The following is a 19,937-nucleotide window of genomic DNA, read 5'->3' on the forward strand; positions in this document are numbered from 1 at the left end:
AGCAATTAAAATGTCTGCTAACTGACAAATGGAACAATGTTATTTATATAGCTGTACAATAGAATATGGTTTGGCATAAAAAGGAATGACGTTCTGATACACATTACAACATGGGTGGACTCTGAGCACATTGTGCCAAAGGGAAAAGGCTAGACAGAAAATGTTACCTATTATATATATTTATATTTACATTTACATTAAATGCCCAGAAATAGGTAACTCACAGAGATATAAAGTAATTAGCAGTTTCCCAGAGTTGAAGGTTTTTTTGGGTAAGCCTTAGGGGTCCAGTGTTTAAAACACTTGAAAATACCAGCTCGTTGGAGTTCCCAGAGCACATGAGATAAGTTGTGGAATGTAATCGTTTGCCTTGGTGAGGTGCAGCAGAGCTTATGTGAAGAGCGGATAAAGGGAGGAAGCACATCGAACTGCCTCTGGAATGTTCATCTTTCCCTACAGTCAACAATATTCTTGGAAAAAAATGTGTGATCTAGTTGCTTATCTCACCAGAGAATCTGTGATTTCTAGTAACAACCTCAGGGCACCCTTGACCTCCTTGTTTCTTGGGCTAGAGATGACAGGGTTCAACATGGGGGTCACAACACAGAAGAGCACAGACACCAGGATGTCCATGTCCAGGGAGTAGCCTTCTTGGGTCTGTCATAGTTGAAGTTGGCTGTTCCAAAGAAAACTACCACCACAGTGAGGTGTGAGGCACAGGTGGAGAAGGCCTTTCTCCTGCCCTGAGCAGAGGGGATCCTAAGAATGGCAGAGATGATGAGCACGTAAGAGCCTGCAGTGAACAGGCAGGGGCTCAGGCCGATGGTGGCACTGGCCACGTGGAGCACAGACTCGTTGACAGAGGTGTCTGAGCAGGACAGCTTCAGGAGCAGTGGGATGTCACAGAGAAAATGACTCATCTGGTTAGGTCCACACAGAGTGAGTGTGGCTGTCAGTGCTGTGTGAGTCACAGAATTCACCAAGCCACACAGCCAGGACCCGGCCACCAAGCTGGCACAGACCTTCACAGTCATGAGAATGGGATACTGAAGAGGGCGGCAAATGGCCACATAGCGGTCATAAGCCAAGGAAGTCAACAGGTATTGGCTGTATCTGTTGCGGGCAAAAAGATGTGAGAAGCAAGGTCTCCTTAAGATATGGTCTTTTAGCTCAAGTCTAAGAAATTCAAGTTAAGGATAAGACAACACATTGGAACGTGGAGGGAAAGACATACTATAGTCACATTTCCCAGAAAATATGTCAGCTAAATGAATGAAGATCACTAAAACCAGGAAAATGGCTCCTCTACTCTAAGATGGGGGGAAATCCTAAAATCTTAAGTTAGTCACTGTTATTTTAATTTTCCTTTGTTTGATCCTGCCTGTTAAAATGATAATTTGGAAATAAAACCTAAAAGAATAAGATATGGGGACAAACATAGAGAGCCAGCTGATTCTTCATTTCTTGGACTAGGTAACACTCTTAAATACTCTAGCTTGACTCTGAGAACAGGGTCATTCCTGTATCCCTAGTTCTGTGCGTATTCCTGTATGTGCTATCACTGTCTATTAGCTTTTTTTTTTTTTTGGCTCTTGTATAAGTATCTAAATTCTACTAGGCAAAGCATGTATATCAATTTATGCAATCTTTCCAAACCAGTTAAAAGAAAGGAAGGAAAATTAACTCAATGGCAGGTGGAAGATAAAGTGAGCAGAAAGTCAAATGATATTCCTTCTGCCTCACTGTTTTTATCTGGGCCACTGCCAGAGAGTGCTACCCATGATCAGGATGGGGTTTCCTACATCTATCAAGATGATAAAGATGCTTTTCAGGTGGTTCTAATTTGTATCAAGTTGACATTAAAACAACAATTAAGAATGAGCTATGTTAAAACTCAAGTACATTTCACTCCAATCTTCTTCTTCCAAGAGAACACTCACAATACCAACTTCTGCCTTATGGACCATGAGGTCACTCCATGACCTCCATTTCCTGTGAACACACTATAACATCATAGAAGGGCATTTGCAGATGTCATCATCAGAGAAGCTTCTTCTGGCCACTGACGGGAGCAGATGCAGAGACCCACATTCAAATATTAGGTGGAGCTTGAGGAACCCTGCAGAAGAGGGGGAGGAATGAACCAGAGGGGTTGAAGACACCAGGAAAACACAACGCACAGAATCAACTAAGCAGGGCTCATAGGGCCTTACAGAGCAGAAATCATAGAGCCTACATGGGTCTGATCTAGATCCTCTGCACACACAATACAGTTTTTTAGTTTGGGGTGTTTGTGGGACTCCTAAGAGTAGGAGAAGGGGAGTATCTATGACTGTTTCGCTTGCTCTTGGGACCCTTTTCCTCCTCCTGAGTTGCCTTGTGCAGCCTTGATATGAAGGCTTGTGTGCCTGGTCTTATTGCCTCTTGTTATGCCATGTTTGTGCATACATGCAGGTTGATATCCCTGGGAAATCTGCTCTTTTCTGAAGGAAAATAGAAGAGGAGTGGATCTTGGGGACAGGGGAGGGATGAGGGGGGAACTGGGAGAAGTGGAGTGAGAGGAGGCTGTAGTTTGGATGTATTGTGGAAGAGAAGAATAAAAAACAAAGATTATTGATAATATGACTTTAACATACAGAGGCCTGGAGAGATGCCTCAGTGGTTAAGAGTGTCCACTGCTCTTGAAGAGGGTTCAGGTACAGTTCCCAGTTCTCAATGTGAGTTGCTATCAACCACCTACAGGCCTGGCTTTCCACTCCGATCTGACATCTCTTTGTTCTCCCAAGACACATGTGTACTCCCAGGATACATGTGTACTCCCAGGATACATGTTTACATACTTCCACACAGACATACATACATCTACATAGTTTAAGTAATAAAAATAAACCTTAAAACATAAAATGCAAAGATTGTTTCAGATTATTTCAGATTATTTTAGTATAGCTGAATTAGTTACTTTTCTGTTTCCATGATAACATATCATGGTCAGAAGCAATTTGCAGAAGAAAGGCTATTATGGCTTATGGCTCCAGAGAGATAGAAGTCCACCAAGGTCTCTGTAGGCATGGTAAGGGACAGGCATGGCGGCCAAAGCAAGAAACTACAAGATCATCTCCTCAACTTCAAGCAAGAAGCAGAGAGCAAACTGGGAGGGGCACAAAGCTTTAAAGTCTCTAAGACCTCTTCCTGTGACATACTTCCTACAACAAGACAGTGCCTCTTCATTGAGGAAGTGGCTGCCTTTGCCTTATGACAGTGGCAAATTGCGTCTTGCCAGCTTTAAAGACATTTCCCTCCGGCCCTCCTTTCCTCTTCTCTGTTTTCTTTTCCTTTCTTCCCAGCTTTGCCTCTCAGAGAATAAAGAGAATATATATAAAAAGCCAGACTTATACTATTCAATTTCCTATCTAGTAGCTCCTTAAAAGGAGAAAGACAAACTGGGATCTGGGACCTTCATGTGAATCAATGGTTTGCAGCCAAATCTGCCCCTCCCAGCATGCACATGTGTGTGTGTGTGTGTGTGTGTGTGTGTGTGTGTGTGTGTGTGTGTGCGCGCGCGCATTTGCACGCATGCATGCACCTGTGCATTGTACTAGAAAGCATGTGTGGAGATCAGAGGGGAGGTTGTAGGAGTCAGTTTTTTCCTTCAATTCCAGGTCTGGTGATGAGACGCAGGCTATATGGCTCGGTGGTAAAGGCCTTTACCCACTGAACCAGCTGGCTGGCTAATACTGCCTACATTTGATCAAAGTCCAGCTGAATTCCAGCCACACCCGTTCACTTATTACTACATATTGTGTGATTGTTTGATGCTACAATGACAAGCCTGAGCAGTTCAATAAGGGATCAAAAAGGTGACAAAGCCTAAAGTGTTTATTTTCTCATCCTTTCAGAGAAAAATTCCCCAAGTCTGCTTAAGGAATTTTGGGGGAGGGTTGTGGCTTTGACAGTACAGTTTAAACCAATTTCAGTTTCAAGATCATCACTTTGCCATGTGTTAACCTCCACCTTGAGAGATTTACTTAGCTCTTAAAGTTTGAGTTTTGTCATGTTTAAGATGGAATAATGTGATAAGTACAGAGTTTTTTGTGAATTTAGTTAAGAAGTGAATAACAAAGCAATGAACTATTGGGCAGTGTTCAGTTGGCTGTGTTGGTGTTTTCTATTGTGTGGGTTCTTTTTTCTTCCACCCGTATGCATCCCTTTTCTTCCTTTAAACACGCTAACACTAGATAGGAGGGGGAAAAGATAAAGTGAAAAGGAGGAGTGACCTTATCATAGGCCACTTCCTGCTGATTAAGGGCGTTGGGTTCCTTTGGGCAAGTTTGGTCTTTGACATCAGGTTATCCAATTTTTTCTTCTTCTTCTTCTTCTTCTTCTTCTTCTTCTTCTTCTTCTTCTTCTTCTTCTTCTTCTTCTTCTTCTCCTTCTCCTTCTCCTCCTCCTCCTCCTCCTCCTCTTCCTCCCCCTCCTTCTTCTTATTTCTTCTTTGCACATGACTACTTAACAAACCATGACCAACAGCAACCAAACAACAACCCACCAACCACTTGGAGTCTTAGCATTTATACACCCACTAAAAAGTCTCCAGAATTCCAAATGTCACACAATCACAGAAACTATCTGCAGCTGTCGAAATCATGCTTCTGATATATGTATATATCAGATATTCATCTCTGATATATCTATATCTATACACACACACACACACACACACACACACACACACACACACACACACACACACACCCTTTCAGAGTATGTTCTAGGATGTTTATCAGTTGGCAAAGACCATGCCCCTGCAAGAGGTGGTTCCTTTTCTAGCGGACAAACATCACCTGTTTTCTCACAAGTCTGTTTTCAGAGGAAAAACACCACACACCCTTATATAAGTCTGTTTCACATCCCATACTTGGCATCAAAACAAAAAAAAAACATGTTTACATCCACTATACAGTCCCATATCCCATACCTGGAAATAAAATGCATTCCCATACTATTTCTGTGTTTTTTAAGGAAACCAAAACTCTACTACAGTTGGGGAACACATTCTGTCTTAGGGTTTCTATTGCTGCAACAAAACAACTTAATGAAAAGCAAGCTAGGGAGGAAAGGGTTTATTCAGCTTACACCTCCACATCACAGTTCATCATCAAAAGAAATAGGGACAGGAACTCAAACAGGGCAGGAACCTGGAGTCAGGAGCTGATGCAGAGGCCATGGAGGGATGCTGCTTACTGGCTTGCTCCTCATGGTTTGCTCAGCCTGCTTTCTTATAGAAACCAAGACCACCAGCCCAGGGATGGATCCTCCCCCATTGATCACTAATTAAGAAAAAGCCTTACAGCTGGATCTTAAGGAGACATTTTTCTCAATTGAGGTTCCTTCCTTTCAAATGACTCAATCTTGCATTAAGCTGACATAAGACTAGCCAGCGCATACATTGTTTGTACATTTCCCACATACTCCCACTTCAAGCTCCTTCTTGAGATTTCCTTTCTCCAGCTTAGCTCACTACTACTTCAGTCATCTTTACCAGCTCCACTTAGAAGCAACCAATACACAATCAAATGCACACAATTTTCTTTTTTGTAAAACAAGTACTCACGATTAAGCCTTACACCCTGCCTTTTGTATTTTATGGTTACATATTTTGAACATGTTACATGATTCCAGTAAGAAAAAATGTAGATTTCATCACTGACACCCTTTAATAATATGATTTCCTCTGTAAAAGAATGGAAATACGACTCTGCAAGTCACATTATAAAGTGTTTAATAAAATTAGAGCTAATGCCTCTAAATTTCCCTTTCATAGCATTCTCACTCAGTTGGAAGCCCAGGGCTGACATTTGCTGGCTTATTTCTCTCTTCCCCTGCCTATATCCAAATCTTCAGCAAACGCTATTGATTCACTCTCTCAAATATACTTCAATTTATGTTTACTTCTATTCCTATGGCCAAACATAAATAGAATTTAAAGGCTAGATCCTTCTCATTCTTCAAGTCTTAGCTTGAACATCATTTTGTTTTGAGATTCTTAAATTGCATTATATAGGATTGCATGAGGTCACATTCACGCAACTATACAACATGCTTTAAGCATGTCCCCCATTCCCTGGCACCCTCCCCTTCCCACTCTCACTCCTCTTAGACTTTTCACTCCTACCTTCATGCCATGCACACATATATGATTTTATGGCCTTATAAAGTTTAAGGACAGTGAGAGAGTGAATGAGATATTTGGGTTTTTTTTGATACCCACTTAAACCACTTAATATGATTATTTCCAGTTGAATCCATTTTTCTGTAAAGGGCAAAGCTTCATTCTTTTTCCTGATTGAAGAATTCCACTGTGATTATGAGATGCACTTTGTGTGTGTGTGTATGTGTGTGTGTGTGTGTGTGTGTGTGTGTGTGTGTGTGTGTGTGTGTGTGTGCATGTGTGTACTCATGCATGTATACATTCTCATGTGCCTGGGGAGACCAGAGGTAAATCTTGAGTATCACTCTTCAGATGCCACCCACCTTATTTTTGGGCACACTCTTCCACTCTTCTAGAGCTCACCAAGGAGAATAGGCTGGACCTGGCCAGCCAGCCAGAGAGTCCCAGAGCCTTGTCCTTGGCTGGTGCCATAGTTTGAGCAGGACCCCTGGACCCAGATCTGCCCATTATATTGTTCTTCTTGTAGATTTCTAGGACCCTCTGGATCCTTCTTTTTCTCCATTCTCCCATACTTCTCTCACCTGGAGTCTCAATAGGATGTCTTTCTCTCTGTCCCACTTTCCTAGTAAGTGAAGACTTTCATGGGACATGCCCCTTGGGCTAGTGTGCAGATATAAGTGAGTATATACAGTTTGACTCTTCTGTTGAGGGACATCTAGGTTGTTTCCAGTTTCTGACTATTATGAATAAAGCTGCAATGAACATAGTTGAGTAAGTGTCCTTGTGGTAGGATGGAGTGTCTTTTGGGTATATTCCCAACAGTGGTGGAGCTGAGTCTTGAGGTAGATTGATCTTCAATTTTCTAAGGAATGGTCATATTTAATTCCATAATGGCTGTAAAAGTTTGCACTCTCATAAGCCATGGAGGAGTGTTCCCCTTGCCCCCACATTCTCATCAGCATGAGCTATCTCTTGTGTTATTGATCTTAGTTGCTCTGAGAGGTATAAGATATAAGATGGGATCTCAAAGTAGCTTTGCTTTGCATTTCCTTGATGGCTAAGGATGTTCAATATTTCCTTAAGTATTTCCTAGACATTTGATATTCCTTTAGTGAGAATTCTTTGCTTATAGATATGTACCCCATTTTGTGATTGGATTATTTGGTGTTTTTGATATCTAGTTTCTTTAGTTATTTATATATTTTGGATATTAATCCTCTATTGGATGTAGAATTGGTAAAAAAAAAATCTTTTTCCATTCTGTAGACTTTGTCTCAATGACAGTATCCTTTGCCTTACAGACCTTCTCATTTTCATGAGGTCCCATTTATTGTTGACTTTTGTGCCTGTGCTATCAGTGTTCTGTTAAAAAAGTCTCCTGTGACGATGTGTTCAAGGATATCCCCCATTTCTCTTTTATCAGGTCCAGTGAATCTGGTTTTATGTTGCGGTTTTTGATCCACTTGGACTTGGGTTTTGTGAAGGGTGATGTGGATCTGTTTGCATTCTTCTCCATGTCAACATCCACTTTGACCAGCATCATTTCTTGAAGATGCTTCCTTCCCCACCGCTGGTGTATATTTCCGACTTCTTTAGCAAAAAGCTAGTGTCCAGATGAGTGTGGATTTATGTCTGGGTCTTCAATTTGATTCCAGTGATTAATGTGTCTATTTTGTGCCAAGAGCCTGTGGTTTTTCCTATTATAGTTCTGTAGCGCAGCTTGAGATCAGAGATGGTGAAACTGCCAGCAGGTCTTTTACTGCTCAGAATTGTTTTAGCTATCCTGGGTTTTTTGTGTTTCCATATGAAGCTGTGAAGTGCTTTGTTAAGGTATGAAAGATGTTGTGTTGGGATTTTGATGAGGTTTTGTTTGCATCTGTAGATTACTTTTGGTAGGATGGCCATTTTTAGTTTGTCCATATCCATTTTTCCAGATCCATGGGAGATCTTTCCAACTTCTGACCTCTTCAATTTCTTTTTTTAAAGACTTGAAGTTTTTGTCATACAAGTCTTTTACTTGTTTGGTTCAAGTTATCCCAACATAGTTTATATTATTTGAGGCTATTGTGAAAAATGTTGTTTTCCTGGTTTCTTTCTCAGTCCATTTGTTATTTATGTATAAGAGGACAGCTGATTCTTTTTTTTTCTTTTAAGTTAATCTTGTATCCAGACATTTCACTTAAAGCTTTTATTATCTGCAGAAGTTCCCTGGTGGAATTTTTAGAGTTACTTATGTACATTATCACATAATCTACAAAGAACAATACTTTGACTTATTCTTTAAAAATGTATAGCCTCTTGATCTTCTTCAATTGTCTTATTGCTTTATCTAGAACTTCAAGTGCTGTATTGAGTAGATACGGAGGGAGTGGGAAGTCTTGTCTTATTCCTGATTTTAGTGGAATTGCTTTGAGTTTCTCTCTATTTAATTTGATCTTGACTATAGGCTTTCTGTAAATTGCCTTTATTATATTTAGGTATGTCCCTTGTATTCCCAATCTCTCCAGGACTTTTATCATGAAGGGATGTTGGATTTTGTCAGGGCTTTTCTGCATCTAATGAGATGATCACGTGCTGTTTTTCTTTCAGTTTATTTATATGGTGTATTGCACTTAATGATTTTCATATGTTGAATCATCCCTCTATCCCTGGCATGAAGCCTACTTATCATGGTGGATGATCTTTTTGATATGATCTTGGATTCGGTTTGTGAATATTTTGTTAAATATTTTTGTATCTATGTTCATAAAGGAAACTGTAATTCTCTTTCTTTGTTGAGCCTTTATGTGCTTTGGGTATCAGGGTAACTGTGACTTCATAAAATAAATTTGGTAATGTTCCTTCTGTTGTTACTTTGTGGAATAATTTGAGGAGTATTGACATTAACTTTTTTAAAAAGTCTGGTAGAATTCTGTGCTAGAACTGTCTGGCTCTGTGCTTTTTATGATATGGAAACTTTTAATGACTGCTTCAATTTCACTAGGCATTATAGTGAAACCTGTTTAACTTGGTTCTTTGATCTTGATTTAACTTTGGTAAGTGTAATCTATTGAGAAAATTATCTTTTTGAGTTACCAATTTGGTGGAATACAGGTTTTTAAAATATGTCCTTTGATTCTCTGGAGTTCCTTGTTGTCTGTTGTTATATCCCCCTATTCATTTCTGATTTTGTTAATTTGGATATTCTTTCTCAGCCTTTTAGTTTGTTTAGATGTTTAGTTAGTTTGTTTGTCTTGTTGATTTTCTCAAAGAACCAACTCTTTGTTTCATTGATTTTTTTTATTGTTCTCTTTGTTTCTATTTAACTGCTTTCAGTTCTCAGATTATTATTTGCTGTCTACTCTCTTGGATGTGCTTACTTCTTTTTGTTCTAAAGCTTTCAGGTGTGCTATAAAGTAGTTAGTATGAGATCTCTCCTATTTTTTGATGTAAGCACTTAGTTCTATGAACTCTTCTTCTTAGTACTACTTTCATTGTGTCCCACACATTTGGGTATGCAGTGTATTCATTTTCATTGAATTCTAGAAAGTCTTTGATTTCTTTCTTATTTTTGTCTTGACTGATTTCTCATTCAGTAGAGAGTTGTTCAGTTTCAATGAGTTTGTAGGCTTTCTGTTGTTTCTTTTTTTGTTGATATCCAGCTTTAATTCTTGGTGGTCTGATAGGATGTAGAGAATTATTTCATTTTTCTTGTATCTATTGACATATGCTCTGTGCCCAAGTATGTGATCAGTTTTGAAGAATGTTACATGAGGTACTGAGAAGAAAGTACATATTCTTTTGTGTTTGGGTAAAATGTTCTGTAAATATCTAATAGGTCCATCTGTTAACTCTAATATTACTGTTTAATTTTTGTCTGGATGACCTGTCCATTATTGAGACTGGGGTATTGAAGTCTTCCACTATCAGTGTGTCAGGGTCAATATGTGATTTAAGCTATAATAGTGTTTCTATTACAAATTTGGGGTTCCTTGGGTCATAAATGTTAAGAATTGAAATGTTATGGGGGTATGGTGGTAAACATCTTTAATCTCAGCACTCAGGAGGCAGAGGCAACCAGAGGCAGCCAGATCTCTGTAAGTCTGAAGTCAGCCTGGTCTACAAAGGGTGTCCAGGACAGCCAGGGATACACAGAGAAACCCTGTCTCAGAAAAAAGGAGAATTGAAATATGATCTGGGTAGAGTTTTCCTTTGATAAATATCATTTTTATTTGATAAGTGTCATTTCCTTTCTCTTTTGATTAGTTTTGGCTTGAAGTACATATTGTTAGGTATTAAAATGGCAATACCAGGGGACATCTATGTTAGGCTAATATCCACTTATAAGTGAATATTTACCACGCATGTCTTACTGAGTCTGGGTTATATCACTCAGGATGATCTTTTCTAGTTCCATCCATTTGCCTAAAATTTTCATGATTTCCTTGTTTTTGCTAGCTGAGTAGTACTTCGCTGTATAAATGTACCACAATTTCTCCATCCATTATTCAGTTGAGGAACATCTAGGTTGTTTCCAGATTCTTGCTATTATGAATAAGGGTTGCTATGAACACAGTTAGGTGAGCAAACATCCCTGTTGTATGGTGGAACATCTTTTGGTATATGCCCAGGAAAGACTCCACTTAGCAGGGGATCAAAACACATGCTAAGACCCACAGCCAAACTCTGGGCAGAGCACTGAGAGTCATATGGAAGAGTGGGGGGATAGAAGGACCCAGAGGGGACGGGAGCTCCATAAGGAGACCATCAAAGCCAGCAAATCTGGACCCGGGGACCCTGCACAAACTGATGCACCAACCATAGACAGTGCACGTAGAGAATCTGGACCCACTGTTCAGGTGTAGCTGATGGACAGCTCATTCTCCACAGAAATCCCCTAGTAAGGGGAGCAGGGACTACCTCTGACATGGACTGTAGTGGATGGACACATGTTTTTGTTTTGATCCCAAGTGTGGGATGAGGAACAGACGTGAGATAACAGGTGATGTTTATCCACTAGAAGATGAACCACCTCATGTGGGGGCTTGGTTTTTGCCAGCTGAAACACACCCTAGAACAGACTATGAGAGGTATTGGTATTGTTTGGCTGTTCATCACTCCACTTTGGGATGCTCCTAGAGAGAACCGCTCCAGAGAACACTTTGAGGCTCTGGGCTTCAGCTACTGTTGTAGGTTCCAGCAGCAACTTTGGTTGAATTGCTGGTCTGCTGAAATCCTGCCAACTATGCCAGGGGAATTGCTCCCAGGAACTGAGTACAAAAAGGTCTACTTCTCTTGTTCCCATTAATCTCCTTTCTCTCCTATCTAGGGTAGGTGGGTTGGAATGGAGGTATAAGCATTAAAGAACCTCAAATAAAGTAGGTTTGGAAAAGGCTGAAGCCTACAGGTGGTACCCAAATGTGCTCTGGGAGTAATGGGCAACTTAACTTCTAATGCTGTGGAAGATACACAGATGCTGTTACAGGTGTCAGGAAAATTGCAGATGCTGTTGCAAAGTTCTTTCCTGCTTCATACCCAGAGGGAAGTTTTTATTTTTTCTTTGTCTTTTTACTGTATTACATTTTTAAAAAGATTGGAAGAAAGACCAATAAGATACGAAAACTAGAAGTATCAGTAAATTCTATCATTCTTGAAAGGATCGCTGAGTTGGCATTTGGAAAGGAAAAAGTGCCATTAGTAAAGGGAAAACACTTAGTAAGTGAGATCCAGTGTTTCTCACAATTGCTACCCTGCCCTTCTCCATGTGCCAGGTGTCCAGAGCACCAGTGTGCTGAAGGGGGCAGAGAAAAATGGGACATCAGAGAGGCTGTAAAGATTAAAGAGGAACAGGAAAGCAGACAGGCCAAAAGGGCTTTGGAGACAAGTGCTCTGATAGAGGAATTCTCTAGGGCTACACAGACACCATCAGCTTTTCCAGTCTTTGGGCAATATATCCCTGCTAATGATGGTGGTGAGGCTTATGGTGAGATGGCATGGCGTCCAGTAGATATGCTAGATTTAAAGCATTTTAAAGAGGCTATTTTATGGTACGCAATGCATTCATCTTTTGTTAAACAAACGTTAAGCAACTAGTCTATGCAGCACAGACTTATTCCCCAAGATTGGAAGGGATTAGTGTCAGCTGTGTTACAAGCTGCTCAACAGTTACCGTGGTTATCGTGGTGGATAAGTGAAGCCATGAGAATAGAACAACAAAATATAATAAGGGGGATAAACATTAAAGATCAATTGCTTGGTGATGGGCATTATGCTGACTTAAGAAAACAAACCTGGTCAGAATATATAGTAATTGAGCAATGTCGTGTTGCAGCCTTAAGAGCTGGGACATAGTTGAGGAGCCTGGTAAATCAACTACTTCATTTATAAAGGTATTTCAAGGCCCTGGAGAAGCTTTCACAGAATTTTTACAGAGACTGGGTTCAGCTCTAGATAGAGCCAGGCCAGATCCTGAGACCAGACAGATATTAAAACTGATCATGGCGTGTGAGAATGCAAATACTGAATGTAAGAGAGCAATTAGACATTAAAAACACAAGGAGCCCAACTAGATGAATGGATAAGACAGACAGTTGATATTAGCTCTCAAGAGCATAAAAACAATATGATAGGACAAACTATAGCTATGTGTTCAGTTTGGCCATTTACAAAGAAACTGTAAGGTTAAAAGTTCCAGACCTCAAAGTAACAGGGGCACTAACTTTGGAGTAAATGGTACTCATAGAAGAGCACAAGGAGCTTCTAGCCATGATGGTAATGATGTGCTAAGACTTCCAGGGTATTGTAGCCACTGTGGGAAGGAAAAACATTGGCCCAGGGATTGTCAATCCAAGAGAGACATACAAGATAATCTTTGCCGTTGGGAAATGAAAGGAGGGACCTCTTAGCTTGAGACCCTGCAGCAAATAATAGGAGACATTTTTTTTGGTAAGCCAGGAGGTAACAAACTTGCAGGAAAATGAAGCCTAGGTATTGATGAGTTAATACATCCTACTGAAGGCAGCACAGCTTTGGATCTGGCCTCAGATAAATCTCTTTAGCTATCCCCACAGGTTGAATGTTACAAAATAACCACTGGTGTTTATGGTCCTTTACCTTCAGGGACAGTAGGAATAATCTTGGGAAGAAGTGGGTTAACTTCTCAAGGCTTTATTGTGCATCCTGGTATTATAGATGGGGATTGTAAGAAAGAAATTAAAGTCATGGCATATGTAAAGAAGGAGATGCAAATTAATGTAGGGGGTAGAATTGCTCAGCTGTTACTGCTTCCTTACATCAATGGCAAAGCTGCTCTAGTAGTACAGGTGCATTCGGGAGTACTGGAAGATGCGTGTCCTGGCAAACAATGGTTAATGATCAGAGACCTAAATTAATGGTACAAATGAATGGGGTTGAAATAGAAGTTTGGTGGATACAGGAGCAGATGTCATGATCCTTTCTCAAAGTATTGGAAGCCAGATTGGCCACTCCAGAAGGTTTATACACAATTTACAGGAATTGGTAAATTATCTCACATAAGACAAAGTGTACAGTAGATTAAGTGTGTGGGACCAAAATGGCAAACAGGGAAGCTGAGACCCTATGTGGCTGGCATACCCGTAAATTTATGGGGAAGGGATCTTTTATAACAACAGTGGGGTACTCAAGTTAATACTCCTGCAATCACAGAGACAGACAATGATGAAATTAGGGATGAAATGGTAGATGCTTCTGGGGAAGGTATTTATATGTGTAATCAAGAGCAACCACAAGCTGTGCCCACTGCCCAAACACAGAACTTCACAGGTATTGAATTTCCAAGTTTATAAAAGGGGCCACTACTGATATACCAATGGCCTTGCCTCTAAAATGCATATCAAACAGACCTGTGTGGCAAGAGCAGTGGCCCATAAGAAAAGAAAAACTGCAGGTACTTCAAAAACTGGTACAAGAGCAGCTGGAGCCTCACCAGAAGAGTCTACCAGCCCATGGAATTCCCTTATGTTTGTTGTAAAAAAAAAAAAAAAAGAAAGAAAGAAAGAAAGAAAGAAAGAAAGAAAGAAAAAGAAAAAGAAAAAAGAAAAAAGAAAGAAATTGGGAAAATGGAGGATGGTAAGAGATTTAAGAACAGTGAATAGAATAATTTAATTAGTGGGTCCTTTACAGGCTGGAATTCCTTTACCTTCTTTGTTACCTAAGTCATGGCCTATAATAATAATTGACTTTAAAAAATTGTTCTTTCACAATACTTTTGCATGAGCAGGATAGGGAAAGATTTGCCTTCTCAGCACCTACTGTGAACAGTAGTGGGTCAATGAAGAGCTACCATTGGAAGGTCCTTCCACAGGGAATGTTGAATAGTCCAACTTTATGTCAATACTTTGTGTGACAGCCATTAGAAATAATTCATAGGCAATTTCTTCAATCTATCATTTATCATTACACGGATGCTATTTTTTGGCTGATTCTGATGCAGATACTTTAGAGAAAATGTTTAAGGAAACACAGAGAATTCTGCCATGCTGAGGGTTACAGATTGCTCCAGAAAAAAATACAAATAGGAGATTCAATTACCTTTTTAGGCTGTAAAATAACTCAACAAAAAATTCAGCCACAAAAGGTACAGGATCTGTAGAGACAAGGACAAGAGTTGTTTGCACATGATGACAGGGCCACATCCCACCCAAAATTCCAAAGGCCTGTTCTGTGATTCCCCTATAGAGGAGACCTGACAAAGACATCAAACAAACAGCATCCTTATTGCCAAACTGACACTTTAGTGCCATTCGGAGTAATGCATCACATGGTTGAAGTGTCAGATGAGCCTGGACCTATTGCAGAGCCTTCCCCTGTTTTGAGCTCTACTCAAAACCAGCACTGTTTCAAGTCACTTAATATCACACCCGGGCAAGTGATGCACTGCTTCCAAGATCCAACTAGGCCCACTAGACTTTGTGCTTCTTTCTTGGTGGTAGGAAGAGCTGGATCAAAAACCTATCCTTCACCCTAAAAGATATATCTCTGCATGCATCGCAACACTGAAGTAGAAATTTTACTGGGGTAGGAGGCCCTTGAATTTTTGTTGGGTTTATTTCCCATCCTCTGATACATATGCACTTTACCAATAAGTCCAGAGTGTTGCTGCCTCCTGCTCACTTGGTCCGAGCAGCACAATGCCATGAGTAGAATGGACTGATGTACTATCATGTGGGGTAGACAGGCAATCGTGGTCATTGCAAGCCAAGCTGTGACACAAGGCTGGAAAATTAATACACTATGTGATAGAATGGTAAAGATATACTGCTGACCTTAGAAGCTGAAAGCAAATTGTTTCTGGTGGGCTCTATGGACAGGTATTAATGGAAAAAGCATCTTATGAGATCAATAGCTGAATATCAGGTGCCAGGAGGCGGGTTTACCTGCTTGAGTAAGGAAACCATTTCTGGCACAGCAGTTTAATTAGAGTCACTACTTGGCTAAGTTTGAGATAGTCAACTTTAATTCTTTATGACCCAGTTCCTGCATAGATCAAACAAGAAAGCTAAAAAGAGATGTTATGGGAACCTGTATCGTTCAAGTCCTTCAGAGTGGTGATAATCTGTAATCCTTTCAGGAATGTGATATTGCTTAGGACTCATTAATTTCCCTGGCAGAGGTAACCTCATGGCTTATATTATACCTTTCCCAACTATGATTGCCCTCAGTCCACAGGTCAGGGGCCCAATGTATGGGGCTGGGGAGATGCTCACAAGCTGAGTTCAGGGACCCAGAAGTACCGGGAATTGAAACGTGGCTAAAATTCCATCAAACACCAGCTTCTGTATGCCTCTACTTTGGCCAGAGGGTCACACTATGCTTGTGGTCTCCTGAGGTTAGCGTCAATTCGGAGCCAGTGTCTACTGGGGAGGACTAGGGGGAGGTTAGTAGTAAGACTTTTCAACATTGTACTAAGGTTCTTCCTCCTTCCTGTTTGAGGGGTTCTGTGTCTGTAAATTGGTTCAAGTCTAGAAGTTGACAATGGGCTGTGTTGCTGTGAACAAATTGTTGATTTGCTCTAGAATTTTTCGGCTCATATAGATTAAGCAAGAACTTAGTAGGCGTCCCATCCATGTCACTTTTGGGAACATCATAATTAATGGGCCAGTGTCAACTGTCTAACATGAGTCAAATCATCCTGAACATTACTATGCATATGCTGTCTGTTGTAGTAAGTACATTTATCTTGGCCCTTGCTGCCCGGGTATCCAATTCTACATCTATCATTTGAGCATCCCACATCTTCCATTGTAAGGTCTGGCATACAGAGATGAGCAGTGACAGAGCGCTTCAGGCATTCAGTGCATCTCTAGCTAACCTGTTTCTGAAGAGTACTAGTAGATAGCATATACTCGAGAGCCACCTGCTGTAGAGGGTTAAGTTTTACACAGCAAATCTACTCCAGCATTTCTATTTACATGAGCCTTTCCATCCCTTCATCATTATTAAGCCCAGAAATACTAGAAATCTCCAGCGCACTCAAATGGGCCATCCTTTGACTCATACTTTATCCAGCCAATCAGATAAACCATTAGCATCTTTCAAAACCCCATGAGGTGCAACATTAAACCTAGAATGTGCTCAGTAAGTGCAACCCAATTTAGTATTATTTTCCTTTCACCATTATTCTACACCCTTAAACATCCAGTTCCTTACACATTCCTCAGACTTGCACTTGTATGAGTTAGAAAACTCAAGAAGCTCCTTAGGGATGCGGTGCACCGCCTCATGGCTCACTATGCTCTAGGTGTCTGCTGACTCTTCAATGTGGTCCTAGCTTCAGTGGCAAGGATGAATGGAGAGGGTGTGTCCTGTGAGACATCTGCATGTCCTTTCATGGCATCTACTTTGGGGAAGGTCATTGCTGGTTCTGGAGAAAATGCAAGATCAAAGCAGGAGAGGATAATAGTGCAAGTGGTGAGGGCGAAGTGCACATGCATACATAGGAGAGCACTTCTTCAGGAAAAAGGATGTCTTAGAATCTGGGAGTCTGATGCCGTTGGCCTCTTCACAGTCCCTGCACCTATCTCCACCTAAATTGCACTCATTTCCAACCATTTAAACTGATGGTGCCTTTTGAGACTGGGATTCTCTGTCAATCAATCATGTACGCTAAGGCCTTGGGTTTGGTTTTTATAACTTCAGAGGTACTCAAAAGCATTTACACTGTTTGTGTACATCTGGCTCTGAGAGATTTCATCTCTGAGTTTATTCTTTTCTTTTGTTACTGCCTTAGTTTGGTTTCTGTTGCTGTGATAAAATATTCTGAACAAAAGAATTTTGGAGGAGGAAAGGGTTTGTTTGTTTGCTTGCTTGCTTGCTTGCTTGAGGAAATATGTAGCCTTGGCTATCCTGGGCTTGCTTTGTAGACCAGGCTGGCCTCAAATTCAGAGATCCCCCTGCCTCTGCCTCCTGAGGTCTGGCATTACAGACATGAACCACCACGTCTGCCTGGGAGGAAAGGTTTTATTTGTTTCCTCATTTTGTTTAGTTTAGCTTTTTTCCCTGGCATACACTTCCATGTCACAGCCCATCACTGAGGAAAGTTCGGGTGGGAATCAGGAGGCAGCAGCTCACGCAAAGATTATGGGGGAGTGCTGCTTGCTGGCTTGCTCACTTTGCTCTTTTATACACCCTCCCATATGAATCATTAATGAAGAAAATGCCTCACAGGCTTGCCTACAGACCAATCTTGTGGGTGCAGTTTCTCAATTGAGGTTCCCTCTTCTGAGATGACTCTATCACATGTTGAGTTTACAAAAATCTAACCCACGCAGTTACTTCATCAATGGACACTAGAAGCAAACAGCCAGCATCACTGTGTGACTTATTTTTTGACAAATGTAAAAATGTTTTATATTAAGAGTCACTAATTCCTTGCTCCTTACAAGAGCTAAACTAGGAACACCAAATACATTCTTCTTCTATGGTTCTTTTTTAAAACACCATATATACACACATACATACATACATACATACATACATACATACATACATACATACACACATACATACATACGTACATACACACATACACCAAATACTAAAAGTCAGTTCTACACAGCGAGCTGTTTGTCCTAGAAACAAGCCCCCCAGAAGCCAGTCCCTAAATAGAAAGGGCTATGAGCAGGACAAGAACATGCTAGCCTCCTTGCCACCCAGGAGTTCAGAGACAGCCTAAGTGCTGTCATGTCTCACAGGTCACACTGTAACCATCTCTCATGTACGTCAGGTGACATGTTAGCTAGGCTCACTGTTGCACATAAATCTCCATCTAACTGGTTATGCAGGAATGAACTCTGACGTTTCCAAGCAACCACAGCAGCCTGACTGGCAGACTCCTTCATCCTTACCTAGCAATACCACGGGGCCTTTACCTGCTCCTTGCTTGCACTATTTTTGTCGCTCTATACCTATGCCTAAGAGGTGTTGGAAGAAGACATCTTGCTCCGCCATCAGGTGTGCTGCACCCTCACCGCCGTTCTCACTCTGCTGACAGCGTTGATCCCTTTTTGCCTGAAGAATGGGCTGACTCTGTCCCTCTCTTGACCCGCATCTCCATCCCTAAAGCCTAACACTGAACAGTACAAATCATACGCTTCGTATTCCCTTGATTACGTAATACATCAACCGCACGTGACTGACAGACAGCAAACCGTTAGTGAAGGCCAGGAGAAAAGGGAAGGAAGGAGGGAGGCGCACGAATGAAGTCCTGATGAATGAGAGTGGCTTTCAGTAATGTAAGTGAAAATCTAGGCTGCCAAGGTGGATTGAAACTGTAGCACAAGATGAGAAGAGCTAGGTCTTGAACAGAACCTAAGTAGCCCACATCATGAGCTATCTGTGCTCTCCACACTCCTGGAGATACCAACTCCATGCTTAGGCAAACAGAGCCAACTCCAGTTGCCACCAACCCCAGTAGAGAAATTTATCTTTACTATTCTGTTTTCTACAACCACTCCTGGTGTAAATTGCAAGGCTTTTCTATGCTTGCCCTAGCTCTGAACAGTGACACGGAGCCTTTTATATTTATTAAAAGCTTCGGGCACTGTAGCTGGGCAGACATCCTGCTGTTGGAACCCACCAATAGTGGCCTGGCCTGTGTCCCAGCCACATGGCCTGTTACCTGACATCTTAGTCTCACCTGGCTGTTCCTTCTTCATCCGTGTTCTTGGTGACTCTTGGTCCCCACCTGAGACCCTCTCTTCTCTGGGCTTCGAAAGTCCTGCCCAGCTACTGGCCACTCAGCTCTTTATTTGGCCAACCAGAAGATGATGGAGACACTTCATAATAATGACAATGTCAAAGTCTGATGGCAACCAGATCTCTGGGTACAGAAATCAGCATTTGCATACACAGTACACAAAACCATCCTCCAACATCCTGGTATTAGCCAGAGTTCTTTAGAGGAAAAATAGCTAATAGGATGAATATACACACAAATATATTATAAAAGGGGACAAATTTGGGTTGGGTTTACACAGTAGGAGCTGGGTAGTCCAACAGTGGCCACCTGCACACTGGAGAGGCTGTCTACCATGTCATACACTTCAGTCCCAGCTTGGTCCTGAAGAGTGGGAAGATTTCTGGAGGGTTTCTTTTAATCAGTCCATAATCAAAGGCTGAAGAAGATGGGTTCTGATGCCAGTGATGGATGGCAGTGGCGGTGGTGGCTGCGGCAGCAGCAGGATAGATGCACCCACCAGCACAAAGAAAAGGTAGGCAAGCAAGCCTTCTCTTTGGACATCTTTATACC

General features: G+C 41.2%; 1 pseudogene across 1 annotated transcript in view; it reads right to left on the bottom strand.

Annotated features, from left to right (window-relative positions):
• Positions 1-498: 498 nt before the first annotated feature.
• Positions 499-19,937, bottom strand: part of LOC311582478 (olfactory receptor 5V1-like) — a 32,496-nt pseudogene continuing 13,057 nt past the window's right edge. Inside the window, exon 2 of the transcript in view lies at positions 499-1,113. The product of the transcript in view is annotated as an olfactory receptor 5V1-like (transcript). The remainder of the gene's footprint in view (positions 1,114-19,937) is intronic.

Source organism: Acomys minous, assembly GCF_964271855.1.
Source record: "Acomys minous genome assembly, chromosome: 14".
NCBI lineage: Eukaryota > Metazoa > Chordata > Mammalia > Rodentia > Muridae > Acomys > Acomys minous.